Genomic DNA, 19,434 nt, shown 5'->3' on the forward strand with positions numbered 1-19,434 from the left:
AGCCTACCTTACAAGGCTGTTGTGGGAGTTATTCACAAGACAATTACTACACAAGAATGGCCACCTTTTAGCAGCTTACAATAAAAATATCCATACAATACAATAAAAACATGTTTCATGATCTGCCAAACCCTAACCCTAACACTCCCATCCAAAACAAAATGCCATTAAATTACTGGATAGTTATTTAAAATTATTGGACAGTTATTGAAACAGTTATTAAAAACAGGGATAGTAGTCAAAGCCCAATGTTTGTGAAGAATAATGATAATAAGGCTTGTATTAAAACTATCCTCCCCATTTCTGATCCCTTTTAAAACCCATGTTCCCCAGAAGGAGCAGAGCTGTGTAATATGAAAACCCTCTCTGAAAAGAGACACAAAAGACACACAAAGGGACACACTTCCTTCCTTTTGGCCCAAAAAGCCTGGCCTCCTCCTGGCTCTGGAGCCTCAGGAGAGAAAGAGAGGCCTCTGCTCAACTGAGTCACAAGCAGCACAAAATGGCGTCCGGAACACAAAATGGCCGCCGGGACACAAAATGGCCTCCGGGACACAAAATGGCCTCCGGAACACAAAATGGCCTCCGGAACACAAAATGGCCTCCGGAACACAAAATGGCCGCCTCTGGCTCAGTGCTTGGCAGTTGTCAGTTTGAGGCCTTCAGGGAAGCCATAATGGAGGTTGAAAGGGCCCCAAAGTCGGAAGGGACCCCAAACAGGATTTCCAAACCTTAACAACACTTAAAATGCCAAGCCAAAAGAATATTCCTAGAGTTCCATAAGACAGAGCCATGGCCATTACGGTGGGGCACATCAAGAACGCCCAGGAAGGTGGCATTAATGATGATTAAGGTGTGGCAGCAGCTCCATCCTCTGCCCCGCAGGTCTGATAATATCATCATCATCATCATCATCATCATCATCATCATCATCATCATCATCACTACAGCATGAGAGCGACCATTAAAAGCATTAAAATCCCTTTTGGGGAGTCCCACTCTCCCACCTTCAGAGAGAGTGGCCCATGCCTAGAAGGACTGCTGGGCCTCCTTCCTCCCCGCCTTAGTGGCAGTGGCCAAAGGAAAGCATCAGCAGCAGTAGACCCAAGCCAGGCCCAGCCAGCCCTCAGTGCAGCAGTGAAGCCTAGTGGTTCCAGGCCTTGTCTCTCTGCTGACCCTCCCTGTCTGTCTGTCTCTCTCTCTCTTTCTCTCTAGGACACTCTGCTCCTCTCCTCGCTCACTCTTCCACGCATAGAGCTAAATAGAGAAGCTGAAGCCCCGCCTCTTCTCGAGGCTGGCCAATGGGGGCAGAGCAGCTAGAAGACCCTGCCCCTGCCTGCCCCAGACTCACATTTTGCATTCTGGCAGCCATTTTGTTTTCTGGCGGCCATTTTGTTTTCTGGCAGCCATTTTGTTTTCTGGCGGCCATTTTGTTTTCTGGCAGCCATTTTGTTTTCTGGCAGCCATTTTGTGTGCTGCTTGTGACTGTGGGGAATAATGTTCCAGAACCTCCTCTGACCATTGGCTTCTCTTTCTCTCCCTGAAGCTTTAGAGTGATAAGGAAGCCAGGCTCCTTGGGTCAAAAGGAAGGAAGTGTGTCCCTTTGTTGTCTTTTGTGTCTCTTTTCAGAGAGGGTTTTCATATTACACAGCTCTGCTCCTTCTGGGGAACATGGGTTTTAAAAGGGATCAGAAATGGGGAGGATAGTTTTAATACAAGCCTGATTCTTCTTCTTCACAAACATTGGGCTTTGGCTTCTAAGAGGAAGACTGCCCCCTCTTAGAAAAAAGGCCAAAAGCAGCTCCTTTGGGAGGTTTTAAAAGCCTCCCCAGTTTTCTTACTTACTAAGAGATTTTTACTCATGAAGGAAGTTGACAAAGCAGACCATCTCACATTACCAAGAATAAAACAAACAAATATAGACACAAAGAAACAACAACAAAAGTAAGGATTAGACAGAAAAAAGAGCTTATTTCTTGAAAGTAAAACCATGATTAAGAGGGTAAAAACCAGACTTGGGTGCTTCAACCCTTTTACAACCAGCTCAGGCTGTATCTGCACTGCAGAAATATTCCAGTTCGAAACTGTGTCAACTCTCCTGGCTCCTTCCTGTGGAATCCTGGGATTTGTAGTTTCTTGTGGCACCAGAGATCCAGAGCCACCCCAAGGCAAGGCTCTCCAGGGCTCTCTTGGCCCTCCTTTGCTTGCGAATACTGACTATCTCAGGGAGTCTCTATATTAGAGCATCAGGAAAACGTTTGGGTATTCTTAAGGCTGGGAAATCCTGTTTCGGGTCACTTCTGACTTTAGGGATGTTACATCCTCTATTATGGGTTTCTTGAAGGCCTCAAACTGCCAACTGCAAAGAGCTGAGGCTGGGGCAGCCATTTTGTGTTCTGGCAGCCATTTTGTGGTCCAGCGGCCATTTTGAGACTGGCCCATTGTGACCTCAGTCTGATGCTCCTTACCTGAAGGATTGCGACTGGCCCATTGTGACTTCTGGCTCATGCATCCTACCTGAATAACTGAGACTGGCTCATTGTGATCTCAGCCTAAAGTTCCTTGCCTTAAAGATTGAAATGGGACTATTATCAGTTAAGGTGCTCTTTACCTGGATTGAGAATGGCCCATTGTGACCTAAGGCTGATGCTCCTTCCCTCATGCATTGAGTCTGCACATTTTGATTTCAGGCTGGTGCTCCTTACCTGAAGCATTGAGGCTGTCCCATTGTGATCTCAGAATCATAGAATCCTGGAATCATAGAGTTGGAAGAGACCACTAGGGCCATCCAGTCCTACCCCGCCATGCAGGAACTCTCAATCAAAGCATCCCTGACAGATGGCCATCCAGCCTCTGTTTGAAGACTTCTAAGGAAGGAGACTCCAGTACACTCCGAGGGAGTTTGTTCCACTGTCGAACAGCCCTTACTGTCAGGAAGTTCCTCCTAATGTTGAGGTGGAATCTCTATTCCTAGAGCTTCCATCCACTGCTCCAAGTCCTGTTTTCTGGAGCAGCAGAAAACAAGCTTGCTCCCTCCTCAATATGACACCCCTTCAAATAGTTAAACAGGGCTATCATATCACCTCTTAACCTTCCCTTCTCCAGATTAAACATACCCAGCTCCCTGGGTAGTTCCTCATAGGGCATGGTTTAGTATAGGTGTTATATGGTCACATCTAGATCTTCCAGTGACCACTCTGGCAGCCATATTTTGGATTAGTTGAACTTTCCGGACTTAATAAAAGGGTAGCCCTATGTAGAGCACATTACAGAAGTCAAGACGTGAGGTTACCAGCGCATGCACCATAGTGTTTAGGTCTTCAGGTTCCAAGAAGGGACGCAGTTGGCGTATCAACCAAAGCTGATAACAGGCACTCTTGGCCATCCTATCTATCTGAGCTGACATCTGGAGCAACGGATTCAAGAGCACCCCTAAACTGCAAAGACAGTCCTTTAGGGGAAGTGTGACTCCATCCAGGACCGGTTTACAGACCTCCATACCGGGAATAGGACCTCCAACAATAAACACCTCCGTTTAATCTGAATTCAGTTTCAAGCTGTTTTTCCTCATCCAGCCCATTACTGCTTCAAGACATTCATTCAGAGGAAGATGACTTCTTTAGTTGACACTAAGATACCTCTGGATGTCATGAGCATACAGAAAGCACCCGCCCCATGCCTCCGGATGAACTCTCTTGGCGGTTTGATGTAGATGTTGACTAGCATTGGGGATAGGATGGCACCCTGGAGAACGCTGCATTTAAGATCCCTCATAGAGGAGCAACTGTCCCCAAGCATCTCCATCTGGAATCTGCTGGAGAAATAGGACCGGAAGCATTGCAATGCAGTGCCCCCGATCCCCAATTCCCTCAGGAGTTCCAGAAGGATGCCATGGTCAATAGTATCAAAAGCCACTGAGAGGCCCAAAAGCATCAACAGGGTCACACTTCCCCTGTCGATACTCAAGCGGAGATCATCTAAGGTAACCATAGCAATCTTGACTCTGGATCCCATCCTGAAGCCAGGTTGAAATGGATCTAGGTAATCTGTTTCATCCAAGACTGTTTGGAGTTGAAGAGAAATGGAAGACGGGAGACCGCTCTGTAATTCTTCATGTCCAAGGGATCTGGGGAGGGCTTTTTCAGAAGCAGCCGTATCACTGCTTCTTTTAAGCAAGATGGAAAATAGCCCTCCCTAAGAGATGCATCTATGATATATCTCAGATGAGTCCTCAAAGCATCTCCTCCTTGGATGACCAGCCATGAAAGGCAAGGGTTGAGAGGGCAAGTTGTCTTCTTCACACTTCCAAGGAGCTTGTCCCCATCCTCAGTACTCACAGATTCACAATGATCCAGTATGATCTTATTCACAGAGTCACTGGAATGTCTTTACTGTTTTTATTGTTGAGGTATGGAGCAGCATTGAAAATGTTCAGATGTGGCAGAGAAGCTAATGGACACTCGCTGCTCTTAACCAGGAATTGGTTGCAGCTGTGGCTCCAGACAGCAGGGGATTGTCCAAGATTGTGGCGGAGTGTGCCAGAGAGCAGCACATAGCACTTGTGTAAATATGCTGTGACATCTGGAATGATGGACAGTAATCCAGATAACACAGGAAATTAAACAGGAAGGGGTTGAGCTAGATTGCCACATGGCAAAAGTGTATATAAGCTCAGATCATCATTGTACAGTGTGGGTTTTGTAATTGGTGGATGGGGTTGGTCTAGCTCTCGTGTATGTTTTGCAACCAAAAATAAACAGTGCCTCTTGGAGAAAAGCCAGCCTACGGTGCTTTAATCTAGCAGTTGTGTTTCCTGGCAAAGCTCCAGTCTGCCAGTTTGTCTATCTACTCACAAGCTTCCAAGATTGCTCTGAGTTCACCTCTGCATTTTCTCCCAACATTTATACTCTCATTGTTTAATCCAGTTTTAGTACTGGGATCGGGGGGGGATTGATTTCTTTTGGATTTTATTGTAACCTCGATGTATTTTATTGTTGAAACCAGCACAGATTCTCCTTCATAGAGCGGGCTAGAAATAAATCTTTTCTTATTATATTATGCTGGCATCCAAGTCGGCTCTTATCTCGTGTGTGTGTTTGCCTTTGCTGTTCTTATGGCTGGGAATGGAGCTGAGGAATGAGGAGAGAAGAAAGGGTCCGTTTTGTGCAAATTCACAACTTCTGTGCATCAAAGAGTCCAGTCTGTTGAAATAGCAAAGAACTTTATTAAAACACATAGTCAGAAATTCAGTGTTTAAGCTAGAACTGCCCTCCCCAAGCCAAAGAATATCTTGAAACCCCCAAACCTAAAACTCCACCTTCTACCAAACCTAGCCCCCACCTACAATTCCCACCATCTATCCCCCACTTTGCCATCCCTCTCACACGCACAATCTCTCCCTGCCCCAGACATTCGAAGAAACTGGATCCCTTTCTGTTACTACAGGTCCCCAACTTTCTTCAGCCAACATCCCACAAATTCCGAATGCTATCCTTGCTATTCTAGCCAGCCGCAAAAAACCCCAGCCCCCCATCTAACTAACCTCAACCACGACCCATAATCCCCCGCCAAATTTATAACCCAAAGCAAGTATCTATACTAGTAGCAATTAAAACCTAAAGTTTACTAAACATAACTTTAAAACATAAACAGACATATGGACAGAGAAACTGTGCAAATAAATTCATATGGGCTTTTTAGCACCGCTGGATGGAAAAAAATATTTTTCTATTCCACCTTTACAAAAATAATGTTCATTCACTTCTTGGGTTTGTGTGGCTTCTCTCCTGTGCTGCCTCTCTGGTGACTGAATAGGCCTGACCTCCGAGAAAAGCATTTCCCACAATGCTGGCATTTGTATGGCTTCTCTCCTGTGTGGATTCGCTGGTGTGTCAGTAGGTTTGACTGCTGAGAAAAACATGTTCCACAATGCTGGCATTTGTATGGCTTCTCTCCTGTGTGGACTCTCTGGTGTGTCAGTAGGTTTGACTTACAATAAAAACAGTTCCCACAATGCTGGCATTTGTATGGCTTCTCTCCGGTGTGGATTCTCTGGTGTCTCACTAAGTTTCCCTTCAAATAAAAACATTTCTCACAATGCTGGCATTTGTATGGCTTCTCTCCGGTGTGGATTCTCTGGTGTCTCACTAAGTCTCCCTTCAAATAAAAACATTTCCCACAATGCTGGCATTTGTATGGCTTCTCTCCTGTGTGGACTCTCTGATGTCTCGCTAAGTCTCCCTTCAAAGAAAAACAGGTCCCACAATGATGGCATTTGTATGGCTTCTCTCCTGTGTGGATTCTCTGGTGTGTCAGTAGGTTTGACTGCCGAGAAAAACATGTCCCACAATGCTGGCATTTGTATGGCTTCTCGCCTGTGTGGAGTCTTTTGTGTGTCACTAGGCAGGACTGCTGAGAAAAACATTTCCCACAATGCTGGCATTTGTATGGCTTCTCTCCGGTGTGGATTCTCTGGTGTCTCACTAAGTTTCCCTTCAAATAAAAACATTTCCCACAATGCTGGCATTTGTATGGCTTCTCTCCGGTGTGGATTCTCTGGTGTCTCACTAAGTCTCCCTTCAAACAAAAACATTTCCCACAATGTTGGCATTTGTATGGCTTCTCTCCTGTGTGGACTCTCTGATGTGCCACTAGGACTGACTTCAAACAAAAACATTTCCCACAGTGTTGGCATTTGTATGGCTTCTCTCCTGTGTGGACTCTCTGATGTGCCACTAGGACTGACTTCAAACAAAAACATTTCCCACAATGCTGGCATTTGTATGGCTTCTCTCCTGTGTGGACTCTCCGATGCATGAGAAGGATAGACTTGTATGCAAAATGTTTCCCACAATGCTGGCAGTTGTATGGCTTCTCTGATGTGTGGACGCTTTCATGACTGACAAGTTCTTCTGTAAAGAAGGAAAACAATACTGAATATCAGAGTTAAGAGAGGAAAGTGTCAGCCCAAGATTTAGCCCTACGTTCATACCTCCCTATTTGATATTAAATTAATAAAGTTGGGGTGGGTGACCTGAGCAGGACCCTGTTGCAGATGCCCCAAATCCATGAAACGATTATATCCTTACTCACAGGAGCTGGCAAAGAAGAGATTGTGGGGGAACTACCTTGAGGTAATCAGTTGAAGCAGATAGTCATACAGACTGTTGAAAAAAGATTCCTTTAAACATGTGTAAAATATTTTGATTCAAAAGTGGCATCATATCCTGTGAGACGGCCAGAGAGTCCTGAGTCTGAGCACATGGCGTGATGCAAGCCAACTGCAGAGGACGCTTCATGCTGTGTGGCACCAGGAGATGGATCACAACCAATACACAATACAGGACACATGTGGATTGCTGTGGATAGGATTGGATTGGAGTTGTGTATAGAAGAGATGGTGAACATGATGGAAGTCAGAGAGGAGAGCTTGCAAATATTTTGATTATATTGCAACTCAAGATAGAGAACCTCCAAAGATTCGGATGAAATCACCTGTGTCTGTGACTTATTTTTAAGTGTGAAATGTGGCCAGTGCATTGCCAATACCTGTATCTGGAACGTTGTTTCCATACTGTGCTATGTTATTGTTGAGCTGCATCTGGGAGCATCATGCTCACATTGCGCTGTACATTGGCTTGTGAACGGGACTGGAATTCAGAGCCAACAAGGACCTGAGGATCGGTGTGGTAATCCCTTATGTCTGAGGTATTTGCACCAAGCACCCATTGCATTCAATTTGATTTTGGACCATATTTTCCCCACCCAGGAAACTTTCTAAAACGATTTAAACCTTATAGAAAACTCGGGTTCTGCCCACTAGCAACCATTTCAGTATAAATATTGCAGTCCAGTTGCAGACAGACACTCTGTTGGTTTACATTGCTAAACGCCTCACTACACTCGCCAGCTCCACTTGCCATGGGAGTTACTAACTTCTCTCCCCATTGTGGACCCTCAGCAATTGGAATCAAGTTCCGTCTAGGTTATGTATTACCATTAGCAAAGCCTAACATCTATTCACCACTCCTACCTTTGTTACCTACTTCTTGTGTGTTTGTGTGAACACCTATATGTGTGTGCATGCGTGTACAGTGCACCTGCGTCATACGCGGGCACGCCTTACGTGGATTTCAGCATACACTAAAAGCCATACTGGGAAAATTGGCGGCATGCCCCATAAGGGTTAATGCCGCCTGTGCGGAGCCCCATTCATTTAAATAGGGCTCGAGAAGAGATGGGATCCCCCTAACACCGGGGGGGGGGGGGAGATCAGGAATGGGATGAGTCCCGAGGCCACTGTTGCCCCAATCTCTCCTTTGAGCTAAGTATGAAATTCCCCTGAAAGCATAGCACTTGGGAGTGTCCTCCCCAGCCTCCAGCATTTCGGGTAACAAAGGGCCTCTGGAATCACCCATGGAGCTAAGCAAGCTCAGGTTGGAAAAGAAACATTAGACAAAAAGGCATTTTTATGTTGCCCTTTACTCTGTTCATAAACATTGCTCATAATTTCTAAATGGAACGCCTTAATATGTTTGAAAACAAGGACCTGAGCTGCTTCTCACAGGTTCGGTTCTTAAAATCTGTCAGGTTGGTGGCTGCCTCCCAATCCCCAAGGCCCCTCTCCTGGCCCTTCCCAGAGGTCCCTTCCTCTCCGCACAGAGCTAGGAGATCCTGGCTTTGCTCCAGCCTTCCCCTCCTGGCTCCCATCTGCCAGATCCCCTTCCCTTTCTCCCTCCGCTCTCCAACCTTCCCTCTTGCCCATCTGCACTGCTTCAGCATCTCATTTTCAGCCTCTCTTCCCTGCCTTTCTATTTTTCACTTTCCCTCCGTCTCTCTGTTACAGACACAAACCCACAGAGTGTGATGCATAAAAGGGATCATAGAGTCATAGAGCTGGAAGAAACCGCAAGGGCCATCCAGTCCAACCGCCTGCCATGCAGGAACTCTCAATCGAAGCATCCCAACAGATGGCCATCCAGCCTCTGTTTAAAGACCTCCAAGGAAGGAGGCTCCACTACACTCCGAGGAAGGAGTGTGTTCCACTGTCGAACAGCCCTTACTCTCAAGAGGTTTTTTCAAATGTTGAGGTGGAATCTCTTTTCCTGTAGCTTGCATCCACTGCTCCGGATCCTAGTCTCTGGAGCAGCTGAAAACAAGTCATCTCCCTCCTCAGTATGACATCCCTTTTAGGCCCATTTGTTGAGAAAGGCAGGATAATCAATATACAAATAATTCATTGGCAAAGGCAGAGCAAGGGGGCTGGGACCTGGACTCCAATTTTGGTGAGGGTGAAATGCCAGGGAGCAGCCTTAAAACAGCCTTAAAACATCTATAAGGCAGGTATGGACTACTGATGGGGTTGGAGGAGATCTCAGGGGCAACCCCATATTGTATTGCTGGGGGGGGGGGGGGAGATGAAATAATATTTTGCCCCTCAACATCCCAAAACATCCCTTTGGGGAAGTGGAGGCTCAGGGATGTGCTGAGTACCATTTGGGTGAGAAAAGCATTAATCTCCATGGCTTCCTCCCATAAAATCCTAGAATTGGCAGTTTAGGATGGGGTTATTAGAATCCTTAGAGCCTGGAGAGCAATAGTGCCTCACTGAACTACAGATTCAAATATTCTACAGGATGTTGCTATCACAATTAATCTAGGCTTGAAAGGGATCTAGGACTCCTAGTAGACCGCAAGTTGAACATGGGCCAACAGTGTGATGAGGCAGCTAAAAAGGCCAATGTGATTCTAGGCTGCCTCTATACAAGAATAGTTTCTAGATCAAGAGAAGTAATAGTGCCACTCTATTCTGCTTTGTTCAAGGCTCATTTGGAATAATCCTGTGTCCAGTTCTGGGCCCCACAATTCGAAAAGGATGTTCACAAATTGGGGCATGTCCAAAGGAGTGCAACCAAAGTGGTGAAGGGTCTGGAAACCATCAAGCTCTATGAGGAGCAGCTTAGAGAGCTGGTTATGTTTAGCCTGGAGAAAAGAAGATAAAGAGTGGATATGATCTCCATGTTTAAACATTTGAAAGGGTGTCCTGTTGCGCAAGGAGCAGGCTTGCTTTTTGCTGACACCGAGAAAAGGAGACACCGCAATGAATGCCAGACACATTGAAAGAGGTTCCACCTAAACCTTAGGAGGAACTTTGTGACAGTAAGAGCACTTTGACAGTGGAGTATATTCCCTTAGAGTTTGGTGGAGTCCTCTTCTTTGGAGGTCTTTAAAGAGAGGCTGGATGTGTATTCCTGCATGGCAGAAGGTGGTTGAACTGGATGGCCCTTGTGGTCTATTCCAACTCTATGACTCTATAATTCTAGTGGAACCATAGCAACATGATAATATAGTATGAAAGGGCCCTCAGTCTTTATAGAAAGAGCCATGGATTCAGGTTCCTTACCTACAGAAGCCACATTTTCATAATTGTCCATCATTACAGAATTGTACAAAAGTTTCTGTTTCGCCGTCAACAGATTCCATTCATCCTTGGAGAAATATACTGCCACATCGGCAAAGGTCACCTGAAATAGAAAATAGCCCTCATCCAGAGAGTGACAAAGAAAAGGGGAGGAAAGCACATGGTGCTTCCCAAATGTTATTTCATCACTTCAGAAATAAACTTTAAATTCTGTTAGCAAGCAAAAAGCTACTGCCTTTCAGATCAGTTTGTCTTGAATCCTTTCAATATAACATACAATGTAATAAACAATATAATTTAGGCCATGGCTGGGATATTGAGGATGGATTAGGATACTGACTCTCCCAACACATAGAGTACATTTAGCCACAAAAGAATTATGGTGCATTTAGCCATTTCTTGCCACATTTCAGAGGCAAATGTCATTTTAAAAAACAGTTCTGGGGAGCATTCTGGACTTGAAGGCCACTGGGCCACCCCCAATTTAGATCCAGAGATGGTCTCCCATATCCCCAACATTTCACAGACAGGAAAAGCAAGGCACATGTGGACAAGCAACACCGGAAGGTGGTGAGGATGGCCAAGGTTGTTTAGGAGGAAGATCACACAAGCTAGGAAGGGCACAGCAGTTTGCTTTTGCTTCAGCCTCCTGGCAAGCAAGACCCTGGCAACTTATCCCCTCTCCTGTCCCCATTTTTGAGTTGATGGGGTGCAAACTCCTTGGAAGTCACTCTGCAGCAACCCAAGGCAGCTGAGGAGAAGGGGCAAAGTGGGAGGAGGAGAGAGAAACCGGGACATTTTTGAAAGCCCCTGAAAAAGTGGGGTGACAGAGGATTAACCAGGACTTTCTCTGCCAAATTGGAACAATATGTTCTCCGTCGCTTTCATGAACAGCCCCAGCAGTGACACAAAGGGAACTAATAGTCAGGATGTCAACTCACCAAAGAGTTGTTGTACTTCGACAGCCTCTTCCTCTTGGAGCCCAACTCCCTCTGCTTGGCCTCTGTGTTGGCCATTAGGTTGTCCTGGTGGCCCTGCACCTGTGTCTCTTTCAGCAAAATATGGCCCAAGGCTGTGTAGAAGGAGACTGAGATGAAGTTCCTGAGAAAAGAGACTAGGGTTAGGCTTGATTTGTCAAGACACAGAGAACAGCATGCTGCTAGTGAGATACGCAGGTGACATATGCCTTTGGGCCAATGCAGAGGTGGGTATCCCCTTCCTCCCTCTTCACCAAACAAAGCCCTCTGGACCTAGCATAGATTCACTGCAGCTCCCCTACACAACAGATACTCCATGTTAAACGCTTTTGACATTGCTGTGTTGTGCAGCACATAACATATGGCACCAGATTCTCCACCTTGACTGTAGTCAGTAGCTTGTGAGCTGAAGAAACACCTGTCGCTTTCTCAATGAGCAGAGACACTATAATCTTCTCTCAGATCAGGCTTTTATTCATATAAGAAGTTCCACTGTGTACAACACTATATACATCGACACCATCCACCATCCACACCAGTAACAACCCACTCTGAGGCTCACACTGTCTGACTCTTCCTCAGTGACAGTTGAGAATGACAGTTGGCAGTTGCATCAACATTCCAATGATGCACTGTTTAAATGCTGCCACTAGAGCTGTCAATGACTTCCACAACAGCTCCACCTAGTGGCCACATGCCTGTCATTTCCTCAGACCTGTTCACCATGGTCCTGACACTCCATGCCTTGTGAGAGTGGAGGGGGGTCAGGGGATGGGAATTGGAGAGGACCCTGGCTATGTCCCTGTCGCTAGATGTGACATGAGCGCATCATCTGCTGAAACCTCCTGACCTCCCCAGTGGCCCTCAGAGGAGAATGCCTTCCTTTTGCTTCTGGCTAGAGAAACACAGCTGCATGCTTCTCCAACACTCTCATCAGGCATGGAATGAACATGGAGCATGGCTTCCACAATTCCCACTTTTCATTTTGTATTCCTTCTCATTTCACATCTATTTTAAACCTCTCCCTCATTTGACGATAAAGACACCATTGAAAAATCTAGGCCAGATTCTTTAAGTTTGATCTCTAGTTTTCCTTGCGATTCTTTCAGTACATCCTTGTATCTTAACCATAGAGTTTTCTGGATACTGTTCCTCCCAAAAAGAGCCTCATGTGACGAACACCATGAAGGTATTTTTGGACATATTCTACACTTGTTTTCCCCCAGATCTTCAACAGAGTCCGGCCAGAGAGAGTGGAAGGAGAGGAGCTGCTTGGCAGCCATTTTGAGACCGTGTGCTCGTTGCTGAAGGGGCGGAGCTTCTGTGAGTCACATCTGTGAGTCACAAGGGGGCGGAGCTAGCAGACTAGCTTTATATACCAACTTCAAGAGCCTTCCAGAACAGTCCGGCCAGAGAGAGGAGAAGGAGAGGAGCTGCTTGGCAGCCATTTTGAGACCGTGTGCTCGAGACCGTGTGCTCGTTGCTGAAGGGGTGGAGCTTCTGTGAGTAACATCTGTGAGTCACAAGGGGGCGGAGCTTGCAGACTAGCTTTATATACCAACTTCCAGAGCCTTCCAGAACAGTCTGGCCAGAGGGAGGAGAAGGAGAGGAGCTGCTTGGCAGCCATTTTGAGACCGTGTGCTCGAGACCGTGTGCTTGTTGCTGAAGGGGAGGAGCTTTTGTGAGTCACATCTGTGAGTCACAAGGGGGCGGAGCTAGCAGACTAGCTTTATATACCAACTTCCAGAGCCTTCCAGAACAGTCCGGCCAGAGAGAGGAGAAGGAGAGGAGCTGCTTGGCAGCCATTTTGAGACCGTGTGCTTGAGACCGTGTGCTCGTTTCTGAAGGGGCGGAGCTTCTGTGAGTCACATCTGTGAGTCACAAGGGGGCAGAGCTAGCAGACTAGCTTTATATACCAACTTCCAGAGCCTTCCAGAACAGTCCGGCCAGAGAGAGGAGAAGGAGAGGAGCTGCTTGGCAGCCATTTTGAGACCGTGTGCTCGTTGCTGAAGGGGAGGAGCTTCTGTGAGTCACATCTGTGAGTCACAAGGGGGCGGAGCTAGCAGACTAGCTTTATATACCAACTTCCAGAGCCTTCCAGAACAGTCTGGCCAGAGAGAGGAGAAGGAGAGGAGCTGCTTGGCAGCCATTTTGAGACCGTGTGCTCGTTGCTGAAGGGGCGGAGCTTCTGTGAGTCACATCTGTGAGTCACAAGGGGGCGGAGCTAGCAGACTAGCTTTATATACCAACTTCCAGAGCCTTCCAGAACAGTCCTGCCAGAGAGAGGAGAAGGAGAGGAGCTGCTTGGCAGCCATTTTGAGACCGTGTGCTCGAGACCGTGTGCTTGTTGCTGAAGGGGCGGAGCTTCTGTGAGTCACATCTGTGAGTCACAAGGGGGTGGAGCTAGCAGACTAGCTTTATATACCAACTTCCAGAGCCTTCCAGAACAGTCCGGCCAGAGAGAGGAAAAGGAGAGGAGCTGCTTGGCAGCCATTTTGAGACCGTGTGCTCGAGACCGTGTGCTCGTTGCTGAAGGGGCGGAGCTTCTGTGAGTCACATCTGTGAGTCACAAGGGGGCGGAGCTAGCAGACTAGCTTTATATACCAACTCCAGAGCCTTCCAGAACAGTCCGGCCAGAGAGAGGAGAAGGAGAGGAGCTGCTTGGCAGCCATTTTGAGACCGTGTGCTCGTTGCTGTAGGGGCGGAGCTTCTGTGAGTCACATCTGTGAGTCACAAGGGGGCGGAGCTAGCAGACTAGCTTTATATACCAACTTCCAGAGCCTTCCAGAACAGTCCAGCCAGAGAGAGGAGAAGGAGAGGAGCTGCTTGGCAGCCATTTTGAGACCGTGTGCTTGAGACCGTGTGCTCGTTGCTGAAGGGGCGGAGCTTCTGTGAGTCACATCTGTGAGTCACAAGGGGGCAGAGCTAGCAGACTAGCTTTATATACCAACTTCCAGAGCCTTCCAGAACAGTCCGGCCAGAGAGAGGAGATGGAGAGGAGCTGCTTGGCAGCCATTTTGAGACCGTGTGCTCGTTGCTGAAGGGGAGGAGCTTCTGTGAGTCACATCTGTGAGTCACAAGGGGGCGGAGCTAGCAGACTAGCTTTATATACCAACTTCCAGAGCCTTCCAGAACAGTCCGGCCAGAGAGAGGAGAAGGAGAGGAGCTGCTTGGCAGCCATTTTGAGACCGTGTGCTCGTTGCTGAAGGGGCGGAGCTTCTGTGAGTCATATCTGTGAGTCACAAGGGGGCGGAGCTAGCAGACTAGCTTTGTATACCAACTTCCAGAGCCTTCCAGAACAGTCCGGCCAGAGAGAGGAAAAGGAGAGGAGCTGCTTGGCAGCCATTTTGAGACCGTGTGCTCGAGACCGTGTGCTCGTTGCTGAAGGGGCGGAGCTTCTGTGAGTCACATCTGTGAGTCATAAGGGGGCGGAGCTAGCAGACTAGCTTTATATACCAACTCCAGAGCCTTCCAGAACAGTCCGGCCAGAGAGAGGAGAAGGAGAGGAGCTGCTTGGCAGCCATTTTGAGACCGTGTGCTCGTTGCTGAAGGGGAGGAGCTTCTGTGAGTCACATCTGTGAGTCACAAGGGGGCGGAGCTAGCAGACTAGCCTTATATACCAACTTCCAGAGCCTTCCAGAACAGTCCGGCCAGAGAGAGGAGAAGGAGAGGAGCTGCTTGGCAGCCATTTTGAGACCGTGTGCTTGAGACCGTGTGCTCGTTGCTGAAGGGGAGGAGCTTCTGTGAGTCACATCTGTGAGTCACAAGGGGGCGGAGCTAGCAGACTAGCTTTATATACCAACTTCCAGAGCCTTCCAGAACAGTCCGGCCAGAGAGAGGAGAAGGAGAGGAGCTGCTTGGCAGCCATTTTGAGACCGTGTGCTCGTTGCTGAAGGGGCGTTGCTGAAGGAGAATTTTCATTTTCTTTAACTCAACAACTCTGCTCAAGTGGCATCAGGTTAGAATCAGATATTGAAACAGAACCTTCCCTTTAAGTGTAAGATAGCAGCCAATACTTACCTTTAAAGAAGTATTCCCAATAGATTGACTGTTATATTTATTACTAAAGACTTTGCAGTATGGACAACGAGGGATCTGCCGCTGTCACCTGCAACTCTTGTGGGATGTTTCTCTTCTTGCCTACAGAAGTGGAGAACTTCACATGCACCAAGTGCAAGTTGGTAGCACTCTTGGAGGAGAAAGTGCAGCAGCTGGAGTCCAGAGTAGCTACACTTCAGCATATTAGTGAACAAGAGGATTTCCTGGACTCAATAGAACTAACCATCTTGGATGCGTACCACGCAGAGGAAGATGCTAGGGTGGAAGAGGTCACTTGCCAAACAGAGGAGGCAGACAGCTGGAGGAATGTCACAAAGAGAAGTAAGCCAAGAAGGAATTGTTTGGGGAGCTTGCAGCTACAGAATCGATTCGAAGCTCTTTCCCTTATCAAGGAGGATGAAGAAGAGCAGCATGGACAGACTTCTGGGACAGAGCAGAGGAGCCTGAGAGTCTCACCCGAGGGAACAGTCACTGCTAAGCCTCGGAGGAGGCGTGTGGTCGTAGTGGGGGACTCCTTGCTGAGGGGTACAGAAGCAGTGATTTGTAGGCCTGACAAGATGTCTCGAGAGGTGTGTTGTCTTCCAGGTGCAAAGATCCGTGATGTGACAGAGAGGCTGACAAGACTGGTCAAGCCTACTGACCAATACCCCTTCCTTTTGGTCCACGTGGGAACTAATGATACTGCCAGACACAGCATTCAGAACATCAAAAGGGATTACGAGGCGCTTGGTAGGAAGCTGAAAGGAATGGATGTACAGGTTGTCATCTCGTCTCTTCTGCCAGTTGAAGGGCATGGTCCAGGAAGGGAGAGGAAAATAGCAGATGTGAACAACTGGCTTCGCAGATGGTGCCGCCGAGAAGGATTTGGATTCTTCGATCATGGGCTGCGGTTCCATGAGGAGGGACTTCTTGCAACAGACGGGTTGCATCTCACGCCAGTTGGAAGAAATGTTTTTGCCAACAGTCTCAAGAACTTGATCAGGAGAGCTTTAAACTGAGTTCCGAGGGGAAGGGAGACAATATTAAGGAATGCGAAAGGGATGGCGAAAATAGTCAAACTGACACAGAGGAAACAAGGCAAACAGTGCAAGGACCCAGCAGTGGGAGGCAAAAAAACTTGCACAGGCAGCAAGTAAAAGGGAACCATGGTCTGCGATGTCTCTACACTAATGCACAGAGCATGGGAAATAAGCAGGATGAACTCGAACTCCTAGTACAACAAAGCAAATATGATATAATAGGCATCACTGAAACCTGGTGGGATGAGTCTCATGATTGGAATGTGGAAATAGAGGGGTATAACCTTATTAAGAGAAATAGGCCAAACAGGAAAGGAGGAGGAATAGCACTATATGTCAGAGATATTTACACCAGTGAAGAGATCCTGGACATCAATCATGGAAGCCAGGTGGAGAGCATCTGGATAAGAATCAAAGGGGAGGGAAACAACAAGGATGTTACAGTGGGAGTCTACTACAGACCCCCAAGTCAGACTGAGGAATTGGATGATATCTTTCTAGAACAGATGACCACACAGTCAGAAAAGAGAGATGTAGTAGTGATGGGAGACTTCAACTATCCTGATATTTGCTGGAAGTCAAACTCAGCAAAATCCTCAAGGTCTAGCAAATTCCTCACTTGCCTGGAAGACAATTTCATGGTCCAAAAGGTGGAAGAGGCAACAAGGGGGTCAGCTATTTTAGATCTGATCCTAACCAACAAGGATGTCTTGGTTAATGGGGTGCAAGTGGTGGGATCCTCAGGTGGAAGGGACCATGTTCTCCTGGAGTTTGTTATACAGTGGAAAGGAGAAGCCAGGCAGAGTCAGACACGCATCCTAGACTTTAGGAGAGCGAATTTCAGTAAACTTAGAGAAGTATTGAGGGCGATTCCATGGTCAGAAATACTAAAAGATAAAGGAGTTCAGGACGGATGGGACTTTCTCAAAAGGGAGATACTGAAGGCACAATTTCAAACAGTTCCAGTGAGAAAGAAAAGCAGGCGGTGTCTCAAGAAACCAGGATGGATGACTAAGGAACTTTCAACCGAGCTAAGTTTGAAACGGAACATGTATAAGAAATGGAAAAAGGGGGAAATCACGAAAAAGGAATTCAAAGAAATAGCAGGCATGTGTAGGGGTAAAGTCAGAAAAGCTAAAGCACAGAATGAACTCAGGCTTGCTAGAGAGGTTAAGAACAATAAAAAGGGCTTTTTTGGATATGTCCGCAGCAAGAGGAAGAAGAAGGAAACGGTAGGGTCACTGCGTGGAGAAGATGGCAAAATGCTAACAGGAGATAGAGAAAAGGCAGAATTACTCAACACCTTCTTTGCCTCAGTCTTCTCAGAAAAGGCAAAGGGTGCTCAACCTGAGGATAATGGAGCAGAGGACAGAATAGGGGAATTTCAGCACAGAATAAGTAAAGAGATAGTAGAGGAACACCTTGTTAATCTAAATGAATTTAAGTCTCCGGGACCAGATGAACTCCATCCAAGGGTATTAAAAGAACTGGCAAAAGTAATATCGGAGCCATTGGCAATCATATTTGAAAACTCCTGGAGAACAGGAGAGATCCCAGCAGACTGGCGAAGGGCAAACGTTGTCCCCATCTTCAAAAAGGGGAAAAAAGAGGATCCCAACAATTATCATCCAATTAGTCTGACATCAGTTCTAGGAAAGATTCTGGAGCAGATCATTAAACAGAGAGTCTGTGAACATCTAGAAGGCAATGCCATAATCACAAAAAGTCAACATGGGTTTCAGAGAAACAAGTCATGCCAGACAAATCTAATCTCTTTCTTTGATAAAATTACCAGCTTGGTAGATGAAGGGAATGCTGTGGATATAGTATATCTTGATTTCAGTAAGGCCTTTGACAAGGTTTCCCATCACATTCTTGCAAACAAGCTTGTAAAATGTGGGCTAGACAAAGGAACTGTTAAATGGATCTGTAATTGGTTGACCGGCCGAACCCAAAGGGTGCTCAACAATGGCTCCTTTTCATCCTGGAGAGAAGTGACCAGTGGGGTCCCACAGGGCTCTGTCCTGGGCCCAGTGCTATTCAACATCTTTATCAATGACCTGGATGACAGAATTGGGAGCATACTTATCAAATTTGCAGATGACACCAAATTAGGGGGAATAGCTAATACCCCAGAGGACAGGATCAAGATTCAAAATGACCTGAATAGACTAGAAAGCTGGGCCACAGCTAACAAAATGAAATTCAACACAGAGAAATTTAGGGTATTGCACTTGGGGCGGAAAAACAAAATGCAGAGGATGGAGCTGCTGCCACACCTTAATCATCATTAATGCCACCTTCCTGGGCGTTCTTGATGTGCCCCACCGTAATGGCCATGGCTCTGTCTTATGGAACTCTAGGAATGTTCTTTTGGCTTGGCATTTTAAGTGTTAAGGTTTGGAAATCCTGTTTGGGGTCCCTTCTGACTTTGGGGCCCTTTCATCCTCCATTATGGCTTCCCTGAAGGCCTCAAACTGAAAACTGCCAAGCACTGAGCCAGAGGCGGCCATTTTGTGTTCTGGAGGCCATTTTGTGTCCCGGCAGCCATTTTGTGTTCTGGAGGCCATTTTGTGTTCTGGAGGCCATTTTGTGTCCCGGCAGCCATTTTGTGTTCTGGAGGCCATTTTGTGTCCCGGCAGCCATTTTGTGTTCTGGAGGCCATTTTGTGTTCTGGAGGCCATTTTGTGTGCTGCTTGTGACTGTGGGGAATAATGTTCCAGAACCTCCTCTGACCATTGGCTTCTCTTTCTCTCCCTGAAGCTTTAGAGTGATAAAGAAGCCAGGCTCCTTGGGTCAAAAGGAAGGAAGTGTGTCCCTTTGTTGTCTTTTGTGTCTCTTTTCAGAGAGGGTTTTCATATTACACAGCTCTGCTCCTTCTGGGGAACATGGGTTTCAAAAGGGATCAGAAATGGGGAGGATAGTTTTAATACAAGCCTTATTCTTCTTCTTCACAAAC

This window comes from Sceloporus occidentalis, unplaced genomic scaffold (assembly GCF_023333645.1).
Source record: "Sceloporus occidentalis isolate IW3139 unplaced genomic scaffold, rSceOcc1.0.p SCAF_64, whole genome shotgun sequence".
Taxonomy (NCBI): domain Eukaryota; kingdom Metazoa; phylum Chordata; class Lepidosauria; order Squamata; family Phrynosomatidae; genus Sceloporus; species Sceloporus occidentalis.